General features: G+C 43.6%; 1 protein-coding gene across 5 annotated transcripts in view; it reads left to right on the plus strand.

Annotated features, from left to right (window-relative positions):
* pla2g7 (phospholipase A2, group VII (platelet-activating factor acetylhydrolase, plasma)) overlaps nucleotides 1-12,009 on the plus strand; it is a 242,266-nt gene that overhangs the window by 92,738 nt on the left and 137,519 nt on the right. The window lies entirely within an intron of this gene.

Here is a 12,009-nt window from a genome sequence, read left to right on the forward strand (position 1 = left end):
TTTCTTTTCCTTCATCAGTAGGTAACCTTTATCATTGTTGTTGCCAAATTAAGTTAATCTAGGGGTTAAGTCATGGCAGGAGAGCTTGGACACGTGTCATGCTCCTCCTGTGCTATGTGGGAACTCGGATGCTTCCAGTATCCCTAACGACTACATGGATGGGAAGTGTATCCTGCTGCAGCTCCTCACATACCGCATTGCGGCACTGGAGCTGCAGGTGGATTCACTCTGGAGCATCCGCGATGCTGAGGATGACGTGAATAGCACGTTTAGTCATACTGCAGGTAAAGGTTACACAGACAGATAGGAATTGGGTGACCAACAGGAAGAGCAGTGGAAGGAAGGTAGTGCAGAGGTCCCCTGCGGTTATCCCCCTCCAAAACAGATACACTATTTTGGGTAATGTTGGGGGGATGACTCATCAGGGGAGGACAGCAGCAGCCAAGTGCATGGCACCGTGGGTGGCTCTGCTGCACAGGAGGGCAGGAAAAAGAGTGGGAGAGCTATAGTGGTAGGGGATTCTATTGTAAGGTGAATAGATAGGCGTTTCTGCGGCCTCAATCGAGACTCCAGGATGGTATGTTGCCTCCCTGGTGCAAGGGTCAAGGATGTCTTGGAGCGGCTGCAGGACATTTTGGAGGGGGAGGGTGAACAGCCAGTTGTTGTGGTACATATAGGTACCAACGATTTAGGTAAAAAAACGGGATGAGATCCTACAACCTGAATTTAGGGAGCAAGGAGTTAAATTAAAAAGTAGGACCTCAAAGGTAGTAACCTCAGGATTGCGACCAGTGCCACGTGCTATTCAGAGTAGGAATCGCAGGATAGCTTGAAGAGTGGTGCAGAAGGGAGGGATTCAAATTCTTGGGACATTTGAACCGGTTCTGGGGGAGGTTGGACCAGTACAAACCGGACGGTCTGCACCTGGGCAGGACCGGAACCAATGTCCGAGAGGGAGTGTTTGCTAGTGCTGTTGGGGAGGGGTTAAACTAATAGGGCAGGGGGATGGGAACCTATGCAGGGAGACAGAGGGAAGTCGATTGGGGGCAGAAGCAAAAGATAGAAAGAAGAAAAGTAAAAGTGGAGGGCAGAGAAACCCAAGGCAAAAATCAAAAAGGGCCACATTACAGCAAAATTCTAAAGGGGCAAAGTCTGTTAAAAAAACAAGTCTGTGCCGCAATGCGAGGAGTATTCGTAATAAGGTGGACGGATTAACTGCACAGGCAGCAATTAATTAATATGATATAATTGGCATCACGGAGACATGGCTCCAGGGTGACCAAGGCTGGGAACTCAACATCCAGAGGTATTCAACATTCAGGAAGAATAGACAGAAAGGAAAAGGAGGTGGGGTAGCGTTGCTGGGTAAAGAGGAAATTAACACAATAGTAAGGAAGGACATTAGCTTGGATGATGTGGAATCTGTATGGGTGGAGCTGCGGAATACCAAAGGACAGAAAACGCTAACAGACCACCAACAGTAGTAGTGAGGTTGGGGACAGCATCAAACAAGAAATTAAGGATGCGTGCAATAAAGGTACGGCAATTATCATGGGCGACTTTAATCTACATATTGATTGGGCTAACCAAACTGGTAGCAGTGCGGTGGAGGAGGATTTCCTGGAATGTATTAGGGATGGTTTTCTGGACAAATATGTCGAGGAACCAACTAGCGGGCTGGCCATCCTAGACTGGGTGATGTGTAATGAAAAAGGACTAATTAGCAATCTTGTTGTGCGAGGCCCCTTGGGGACGACTGCCCATAACATGGTAGAATTCTTTATTAAGATGGAGAGTGACACAGTTAATTTCAGAGACTAGGGTCCTGAACTTAAGGAAAGGTAACTTCGATGGTATGAGATGTGAACTGGTTAGAATAGACTGGTGAGTGATTCTTAAAGGGTTGACGGTGGATAGGCAATGGCAAACTTTTAAAGATCACACGGATGAAATTCAACAATTGTACATCCCTATCTGGAGTTAAATTAAACGGGGAAGGTGGCTCAACCATGCCTATCAAGGGAAATGAAGGATAGGGTTAAATCCAAGGAAGAGGCATATAAATTGGCCAGAAAAAGTAGCAAACCTGGGAGAAATTTAGAATTCAGCAGAGGAGTACAAAGGGTTTAATTAAGAGGGGGAAAATAGAGTATGAGAGGAAGCTTGCCGGGAACATAAAAACTGATAGCAATAGCTTCTAAAGATATGTGAAGAGAAAAAGATTAGTGAAGACAAATGTAGGTCCCTTGCAGTTAGATTCAGGTGAATTTATAATGGGGAACAAAGAAATTGCAGACCAGTTGAACAAATACTTTGGTTCTGTCTTCACGAAGGAAGAAACTAGAATGAAAGGCCGATAGATCCCCGGGCCTGATAGTCTGCATCCCAGAGTACTTAAGGAAGTGGCCCTAGAAATAGTGGATGCATTAGTGATCATTTTCCAACAGTCTATCAACTTGGGATCAGTTCCTATGGATTGGAGGGTAAAGCGGGTAATTATAGATCGGTTAGCCTGACATCAGTAGTGGGGAAAATGTTGGAATCAATTATTAAGGATGATATAGCAGCGCATTTGGAAAGCAGTGACAGGATCGGTCCAAGTCAGCATGGATTTATGAAGGGGAAATCATGCTTGACAAATCTTCTGGAATTTTTTGAGGATGTAACTAGCAGAGTGGACAAAGGGGAACCAGTGGATGTGGTGTATTTGGACTTTCAAAAGGCTTTTGACAAGGTCCCACACAAGAGATTGGTGTGCAAAATCAAAGCACATGATATTGGGGGTAATATACTGACGTGGATAGAGAACTGGTTGGCAGACAGGAAGCAGACAGTTGGGATAAACAGGTCCTTTTCAGAATGGCAGGCAGTGACTAGTGGAGTGCCGCAGGGCTCAGTGCTGGGACACCAGTTCTTTACAATATACATCAATGATTTGGATGAAGGAATTAAGTGTAATATCTCCAAGTTTGCAGATGACACTAAGCTGGGTGGCGGTGTGAGCTGTGAGGGGGACGCTAAGAGGCTGCAGGGTGACTTAGACCGGTTAGGTGAGTGGGCAAATGCATGGCAGATTCAGTATAATGTGGATAAATGTGCAATGGTTTATTGCATGCTACGTTCCAAACCATATGCAATCTGCAAGTGATTCACCTCCATTGACTGACGACCGTAATTATTATGAAATACTCGGGAATATTGATCGGCCATGCCCATCGACCTCGCTGTCTGATAAGCAATCTGAAAAGTCAAGTCATCCATCATCAATAACTTTCTTATCGCATCATTTTGCATCCCACAAACAAAACGGTCCCACAATGCTTGGTTTTGAAAGTTTCCAAAATTGCAGTGAATAGATAGCTTTTTCAATGCTACAATGTATTCACTGATATCTTCATCAGTCTTTTGATTTTGGATACCGGAACGATAGCTTTCAGCAATTTCTAACGGTTTGGGGTTGTAGTGCTGCTCTAGCTTCGTTACAATCTCTTTAAGCGTTGTGTCCTTTGGCTTGTCGGGCACAGGTAGATTTATCAAGGCTTCATACAACTCAGGACCTGCTTCCGATAAGAAGATAGCTCTCTTCCATTGCAACACAGCCCGTTTCTGATCTGCATTCTCTGGAACTTCGATTATATTATTTGCAGTGAAATATATTTGTAGTCGGTCCACATACGCCTTAAACCTTTCCTGGTCGCGTTTATATTCACCTGAATGACCCATTACTGCTCATCCTCATCGTCAAGTGTGATATATTCACAGAGTGCAGCACACACAGCTTTCTATAATGGCAAACAGCATCTCAGAAGTTCTGGAAGCTTCTGGTCAGCTGACTCATTTATTCACCTTTACGTCCACATCCACAATATGAAGCTACAACAGTACAAGCTTACAGACATTACAGATATGTAAATACTGGCATAAAACAAACAATGCCGTGCCCCAATAAGAGCAATAGCGAGTGGTCTGTTGCCTTCTGCTATGTTGTCTCGCTCTCAGAGACACGTGCCTCTGCTGCTCCTCATCCTCATTCATTATAATGCAGAGCAAAGGTATGGCCATTGGGAAGGTCATTTAAGCATGCTTAGTCTTAACGTGTAGGGAGGGAGGGTTTATAGGGGTGCAAAAAAAATCAGGTGCACTGAGTCTGACGGCACTTCGTGGCTTCAGTAAGAATTTTTTTTAAATTACAAAAGAAAATTACAATTAAACTCCAGAAATCTCAGTTATGCCGACATCAACTGCACCAAATATTTTGGGCTTATTCTGCGGCAGTGCACTATCCGTGAAAATCTAGGAAACTCGTGTGAGATGGTCTTTTGCACGGGAAGGCGCAGTTAATTAGGCTGACCATATATCCCCATTTTCTGGGGACAGTCCCCGGATTAGGTACCATGTCCCCGGACAAGCAATATCCCTGGAAGAGTCCCAAGTTCAAAAAGCTCTTTGCATTAAATGAAAATGTACAAAAATCCCAGGGAGAGATTCTCGGCTCGTTCCTGCCCAGTTTGAATGCAGGCGACGATGGCTGCCCTACCTTCCCACAATGCAGCGCAACAGATAAAAGGCCCCATCAATAGCTCGGGCCACACTGCACTGTGGGCTGGGGTGGGGGGTGGGGGGGTGGGGGTTGAGCCACCTGACCCCGTGTTTCAGCCAATAGTGACTGGTCAGAGGGCAGAACTTTTAAAATGCGCGGGAGAAGCTGTGGCAGCTGATGGGTGAGTGGATTTACTTTACCTCAGATTATTATGGTGCAACGTGTTATTTTACTGAATAAGGCAAGCTTTAAATTCTCCCACCGGGAAGAGGTTTCTGAAACCTTCTGAGACAGGATGTTTCACACCTTATATGGAAAATCTCAATCTGTTTGGAACAGATTTAAAATTGAGAAATTAAAAGTTAGGGTATTCGGGGACAAGTATAGATGGTGCAGCATTATTGCCAGAACACATGCAAGATTCGAGCTTTGTTGTAAAGTGAAAATCCTGTGTCTCCGTGCTTATTCCACTAGCAGAAGCAGAGGCTGTGTAGATCTTCTTAAAACACGTTCTGGCTACTTTGTTGTGCTCCCATCCTGTGTGTCCCTAGATTCGGTTTATAAAATATAGTCACCCTAGAGTAAAAAAGCAGCAGAGAGTTCCGGCTGTCGTATCCCAGAAGCATGCAAACTTAGGATGTTAGGAACAGGAGTTAGCTATTGAGCTACTCAAGCCTGTTCCATCATTTAATTAGATTATGTCTGATCTCAACTCCACTTCTTGCTGCCTTGGCTCCATATCCCTTAAAATTCTATCGATCTCTGTCTTGAAAATTTCTATTGACCCAGTACTACAGCCTTCTGGAGTAATTTCTCTATATCTACCCTATCAAATCCCTTTAGAATTTTAATAATCTTATTCAGTCACCCCTCAACCTTCTGAACTCCAGGAAAACAAATCGAGTTAATGCAACCTTTTCTCACCACTGAACCCTGATATCATTCTGGTGAATCTGGCTTGTACCCCCCGCCAAGGCCCAAATATATTTTTTGTGTGCCAGATAGGATCTGAGGAAGGTTCTGTACAACTGAAGCAAAACTTTCTTCTATTCTTCTTTTGGCTGCATTTTGTATCTGTGCATGAAGTTTTAGTGATTTATTTACCTGGACACCTAAATCCATTTGCTCCTCTACAGCTCCTAATCTCTCAGCATAAAGAAAGTTTTCTGATTTGTCTTTCTCAGCACCAAAGTGAAAGACCACACACTTCCCCACATTGGACTTCATTTGCCATAGTTTTGCCCACTCCCTTAGTCTATCCATATCCCTTTGTAACTTGTGCCCCCATCTATATAACTTATTTTGCATCCTAATTTAGTGTCATCTGCAAACTTGGATATACAATTGAGGAAATTCACTAAGTAGTGAAGAATCAGTCACGTGTGAATTTCCTTCAGTAAAAATGGTGCAACTCCGCTCTTATGCCGCATTCACTCTGAAACTTTCCACAAAATTCTAGGCTTAGATCTTCTTCAGGAGCAAATATATCATCACCGCCCCCCAACCCCAGCTCTGTAAAGTTCTTTATGGTGCATTCTGTCTTCCAGAAAATTAAACAAAGTTGAAATCTCCAAATTACAGTGATAAAAAGAAAATGAGTGAATACGAAACTATATAAAAAATAGAACAAGAAAGAACCAAAATGGAAAGAGGAAGGGTTTATTTTATTTGTTTATAATGTTTCCTTCCAGTTACTTCATAAAATAAACGGAATTGCGCATCCTGATATTGCAAATCTAAAATAATTCCAGATATAGGCCCAAAGTTTCCCCAGTGAGAATTTTTGGCAGCGATGCCCAGCACAAAGCTTCCCCAATGTCAGCATGCACTACCAGCGGCAGAATGTTTGGTGCATCCTGTGAAGAAGGTTCCCGCGCCATTTCTGGGCTTAAGGCCAAGTTTCCACGAAAATTTTTAACCCGCTGCACAGAGCCTATAATCACCGTAGGAAAAAACTCTACCTTCAGTTGGAGAAACCTGTGCTGGCCCGCTCCTATCCCCGGCCGAATGGACTCCCTCACTAAAACTTTAACTATTAGCACAATATAAAATACTGTACTACATTACCAGTAACTAAGTATAAAAATAAAAATGTTACTTACTAAGAATGCTGCTCCTGCGATGTTAAACTGCATTCAGGCCATAAAAAAAAATTAATTTTCACCTTTTTCTATTGATGTTTCTGGGTCCCAAAATCAACCAAAATCTTCAAAAATTCTTCAAAGTTAATACAACAGGCTCCATCTTCCGTGACATCCACCAGGTTTTGCAAAAAAGCTGGCAAAATAAAGATTTCCTCCGTGAGCAACAAGGGCAGCCTTCTGCAATTTCTCCTCCTCGACTGCAGCCGCTGCTAGCTCCTGGCATGTTCTATGCGTTTAAAAAAAAAAATAAGTTTTTTTGTTTTGCGCATGCGCCATTACTTGTCTGTTTAAAAAAATAAAACATTCACACTTAAAGCCACGTCCCGGGTAGCGCTGGCGCCAGAAGGTGTGCATGGTGGAAGGAGACTTTGTTTTTTTATTTTCAGCGCTGAGGGGCCAAATAAAAATGGGCATCCAGGTAAGTGAGTTTTAGGGAAACTTGGGCCCATAAAGTGGAGAGAGCCAAAGCACAATAATTTAATAATAACAACTTGCCTGCATATGGTGCCTTTAATATAGTAAAACGTCCCAAGGTGCTTCACAGGAGCGTAATCAAACAAAATTTGACAGTGAGCCACTTAAGGAGATATTAGATCAGATGATCAAAAGCTTGGACAAAGAAGTAGATTTTAAGGAGCGTCTTAAAGGAGGGGAGAGAGAGGTAGAGTGGCAGAGAGGTTTAGGGAGGGAATTCTAGAGCTTAGTGTCTAGGCACCTGAAAGCAGGGCTGCCAGTGGTGGAGTAATTAAAATCGGGGTGCGCAAAAAGCCAGAATTAGAGGAGTGCAGAGACCTCCGAGGGTTGTAAACTGTCCCAAGGCACTTCACAGGAGCGTAAACAGACAAAAATTATCATGACTGGATAGATAAGGTGAAGAGGTAGGTTTTAAGGAGCATTTGAAGGAACAGAGAAAGGTGAGAGGTTTAGGGTGTGATTTCCAAAGGTTGGGGCATAGACAGCTGAAGGTATGGCTGCTAATGGTGGGTTGAAGCAAGTGTGGGATGGACAAGAGGCCAGAGTTCTCAGATGGTTGCAAGTCTAGAGGAGGTAACAGAGATGGGGAGTGACCAGATCATCGGAGGGATTTGAACATGATGATGAGAATTTTAAAATGGAGGCATTTAGGGACCATGAGCCAATGTCATCAAGCACAGGATGATAGGTCAACAAGACTTGGTGCGAGTTAGGATACGGCAGCAGTGTTTTGGATAAGCTGAAGTTTATGGAGGTTGGAAAATGAGAGTCCATCCAGGAGAACATTTAAATAGTCAAATCCTGAGGTAACAAAGGCATGGATGAGGGTTTCAGCAGCAGATGGACTGAGGCAGCGGCGGCGACTGGTGACATTACGGAGATGGAAATAGCTGGTCTTCATAATGGAGAGAGAAGAGGTTTAGGGAGTGAATTCCAGAGCTTGGGGTTGAGGCAGCTGAAAGCACAGCTGCCAATGGTGGAACGATTAAAATCAGGGATGCTCAAGAGGCCAGAATTAGAGAATTTGATAATGGAGAGGATATGTGGTCACAACCTCAGCTCAGGCTCACAGATGACCGCCTCAAACAGTTGCCAGGAAAGGGAATGGAACTGTTGACCAGGGAACAGAGTTTGTGATGGAGCCTTCTCAAAGTTTAATTGAAGGAAATTTCAACTCATCCATTACTGTCGGACAAGCAGTCTGACACCACAGAGGAAGTAGCGGGGTCAAGAGAGTTGATCGTGAGGTAGAGCTCCGTGTCGTCAGTGCGCTTGTGAAACCTGATGTGTTTTCAGATGATTTTGCAGAGCGCAGCATATAGATGAGAAATGGGAAGGGGCCAAGGATAGATATCTGGGAGACTCCAGAGATAATGGTGCAAAAACGGGATGATGAGCCATTGCAGGGGATACTCTAGCTACGACTGGATAGATAAGAGTGGAGCCAGACAAGGACAGTTCCACTCAGCTGGATAACAGAGGAGAAGTGTTGGAGGAGGATGGTGTGATCAACTTTGTCAAAGGCTGTGGACAGGTCGAGAAGGATGAGGAGGGATAGTGCACCACGGTCACAGTCACATAGGATGCCATTCGTGTTACAGTGCTGTGGCACGGGGGCAGAGGATCCTGATTGGAGAAGTTCAAACATGGAATTGTGGGAAAGATGGCACGGAGGTGACAACACATTCAAGGACTTCAGACAGGAAAGGGAGATTGGCCAAAACTAATGGGACGGCAGAAGACTGGAAAGCTTTTAAAAGCCAGCAAAGAATTACTAAAAAAATGATTAAGAAAGGGAAGATAGACTATGAAAGTAAACTAGCACAAAATATAAAAACAGATAGCAAGAGTTTCTATAGGTATATAAAAAGGAAAAGAGTGGCTAAAGTAAATGTTAGTCCCTTAGAGGATGAAACCGGGGAATTAGTAATGGGGAACATGGAGATGGCAGAAACTCTGAACAAATATTTTGTATCAGTCTTTATGGTAGAGGACATAAATAATATTCCAACAATGGATAGCCAAGGGGTTATAGCAGGGGAGGAATTTAACACAATCACAATCACTAAGGAGGTGGTACTCAGTAAGATAATGGGTCTAAAGGCAGATAAATCCCCTGGATCTGATGGCTTGCATCGTAGGGTCTTAAGAGAAGTAGCGGCAGGGATTGTGGATGCATTGATTGGATTTGACCAAAATTCCTTGGATTCTGGGGAGGTCCCAGCAGATTGGAAAACTGCAAATGTAACGCCCCTATTTAAAAAAGGAGGCAGACAAAAAGCAGGAAACTACAGACCAGTTAGCCTAACATCTGTGTTTGGGAAAATGTTAGAGTCCATTATTAAAGAAGTAGTAGCAGGACATTTGGAAAAGCAAAATTCGGTTCGGAAGAGTCAGCATGGATTTATGAAGGGGAAGTCATGTTTGACAAATTTTCTGGAGTTCTTTGAGGATGTAACGAACAGGGTGTATAAAGGGGAACCAGTGGATGTGGTGTATTTGGACTTCCAGACAAGGTGCCACATAAAAGGTTACTGCACAAGATAAAAGTTCACGGGGTTGGGGGTAATGTATTAGCATGGATAGAGGATTGGCTAACTAACAGAAAACAGAGAGTCGGGATAAATGGTTCATTCTCTGGTTGGCAACCAGTAAATAGTGGGGTGCCGCAGGGATTAATGCTGGGACCCCAACTATTTACAATCTACATTAATGACTTGGAAGAAGGGACTGAGTGTAACATAGCCAAGTTTGCTGACAATACAAAGATGGGAGGAAAAGCAATGTGTGAGGACACAAAAAATCTGCAAAAGGACATAGACAGGCTAAGTGAGTGGGCAAAAATTTGGCAGATGGAGTATAATGTTGGAAAGTGTGAGGTCATGCACTTTGGCAGAAAAAAATCAAAGAGCAAGTTATTATTCAAATGGAGAAAGATTGCAAAGTGCCGCAGTACAGCGGGACCTGGGGGTACTTGTGCATGAAACGCAAAAGGTTAGTATGCAGATACAGCAAGTGATCAGGAAGGCCAATGATATCTTGGCCTTTGTTGCAAAGGGGATGGAGTATAAAAGCAGGCAAGTCTTGCTACAGCTATACAGATTATTGGTGAGGCCACACATGGAATACTGCATGCAGTTTTGGTTTCCATATTTACGAAAGGATATACTTGCTTTGGAGGCAGTTCAGAGAAGGTTCACTAGGTTGATTCCGGGGATGAGGGGGTTCACTTATGAGGAAAGGTTGAGTAGGTTGGGCCTCTACTCATTGGAATTCAGAAGAATGAGAGGTGATCTTATCGAAACGTATAAGATTATGAGGGGGCTTGACAAGGTGGATGCAGAGAGGATGTTTCCACTGATGGGGGAGACTAGAACTAGAGGGCACGATCTTAGAATAAGGGGCCGCCCATTTAAGACTGAGATGAGGAGAAATTTCTTCTCTGAGAAGATTGTAAATATGTGGAATTTGCTGCCTCAGAGAGCTGTGGAAGCTGGTACATTGAATAAATTTAAGATGGAAATAGATGATTTCTTGAACGATAAGTGGATAAGAGGTTATGGGGAGCGGGCAGGGAAGTGGAGCGGAGTCCATGATCAGATCAGCCATGATCTTATTGAACGGCGGAACAGGCTCGAGGGGCCGTATGGCCTACTCCTGTTCCTATTTCTTATGTTCTTATGAGATTGTAATTTGCAAGGACAGAAAATTAACGTTTTTTTTTAGAATAACTGCAGATTTGAAAAGGAGGGACAGTATCTGTAGAGAGAGAACCATTTATAATATCGGGCATCATGGGGGCCAGGAAAAGAAGTTAGCTGGTCAGCAGTTCATTGGGAATAGGGTGAAGAGAGCAGGAGATGGGCCTCATTGGCAAGATGATCTCAGGTTGAGCATGAGGGGAGATAGGAAAATAACTAGGGCAGGGGGGAATCTTAGAGAAGTTTTTGCATGATGGGCTGGGAGAATGGAGGGATGCAGCATAGGCAGCTGAATGGATCGTCTCAATCTTAGTGAGCTCCTTGTACTTTTTTTCTGGTTTTTAAATATATCCTATTCCGGACCCAACCCCTGGGGCCACTTACCTGCAGGCCACTACGACGTTAGCAGCGGTCCTTTTTGCCGACAGGCTCTCATCACCTCACCGGCTGAAATGTGGCTCACGGCTCAATATCAGGGGAGTCTCAGGCCTCATCTGTCGGGTGCTTGGAATGGGTGTGCCCAGATTTCTGGACCATGGTTCCCAAAGCTCTCCACCACTGTTTTTTTTTCTCACATCATGTCTGGATCTGTTGTAGATTAATTAATAGAGATTGGTTGTTATGAATGGTCAACAACTCCATTATCATTGTATCATATGACTACGAAGATATTGGAAGGCAAACTAAATAGACTGTTTTTTTTGTCAAGCAATTCCTATGATGGTTGGGTACTCAGCAACGATAGTGCTGTTGAAGGTCGAGAGAAGATTATTGGGCTTTTTTTTCTTTGAAATGGTGATTACTGTCCTATGCTAAGTGTTTCCAGCACGTTTCTGCTTTTGTTTCAGATTTCCAGCATCTGGAGTTTTTTTTTGCTTTTTATTTACATTAGTTTCTCGGGTCAACAGCAACTGATTTCAACTTTTTAGCCACTGTGTAGGAAAGCTAAATTTCAACAATGTTATACTTGATCAGAGAAATTGGCCTTTTGAGAGGGAGATAAGAGACTTTCTTGGGAGAATTGCACTACACAGCGTAATGATGAAACTGGCGAATCTCAGCAAACTAATTCCACCATAAGTTTGTGCAGAAGAGATTGTCCAGAAGACACATGGCTTCATAATGTTGGCAGTGCAATGGCATAACCAGT

The sequence above is a fragment of the Pristiophorus japonicus genome, chromosome 7 (genome assembly GCF_044704955.1).
Source record: "Pristiophorus japonicus isolate sPriJap1 chromosome 7, sPriJap1.hap1, whole genome shotgun sequence".
Taxonomy (NCBI): domain Eukaryota; kingdom Metazoa; phylum Chordata; class Chondrichthyes; family Pristiophoridae; genus Pristiophorus; species Pristiophorus japonicus.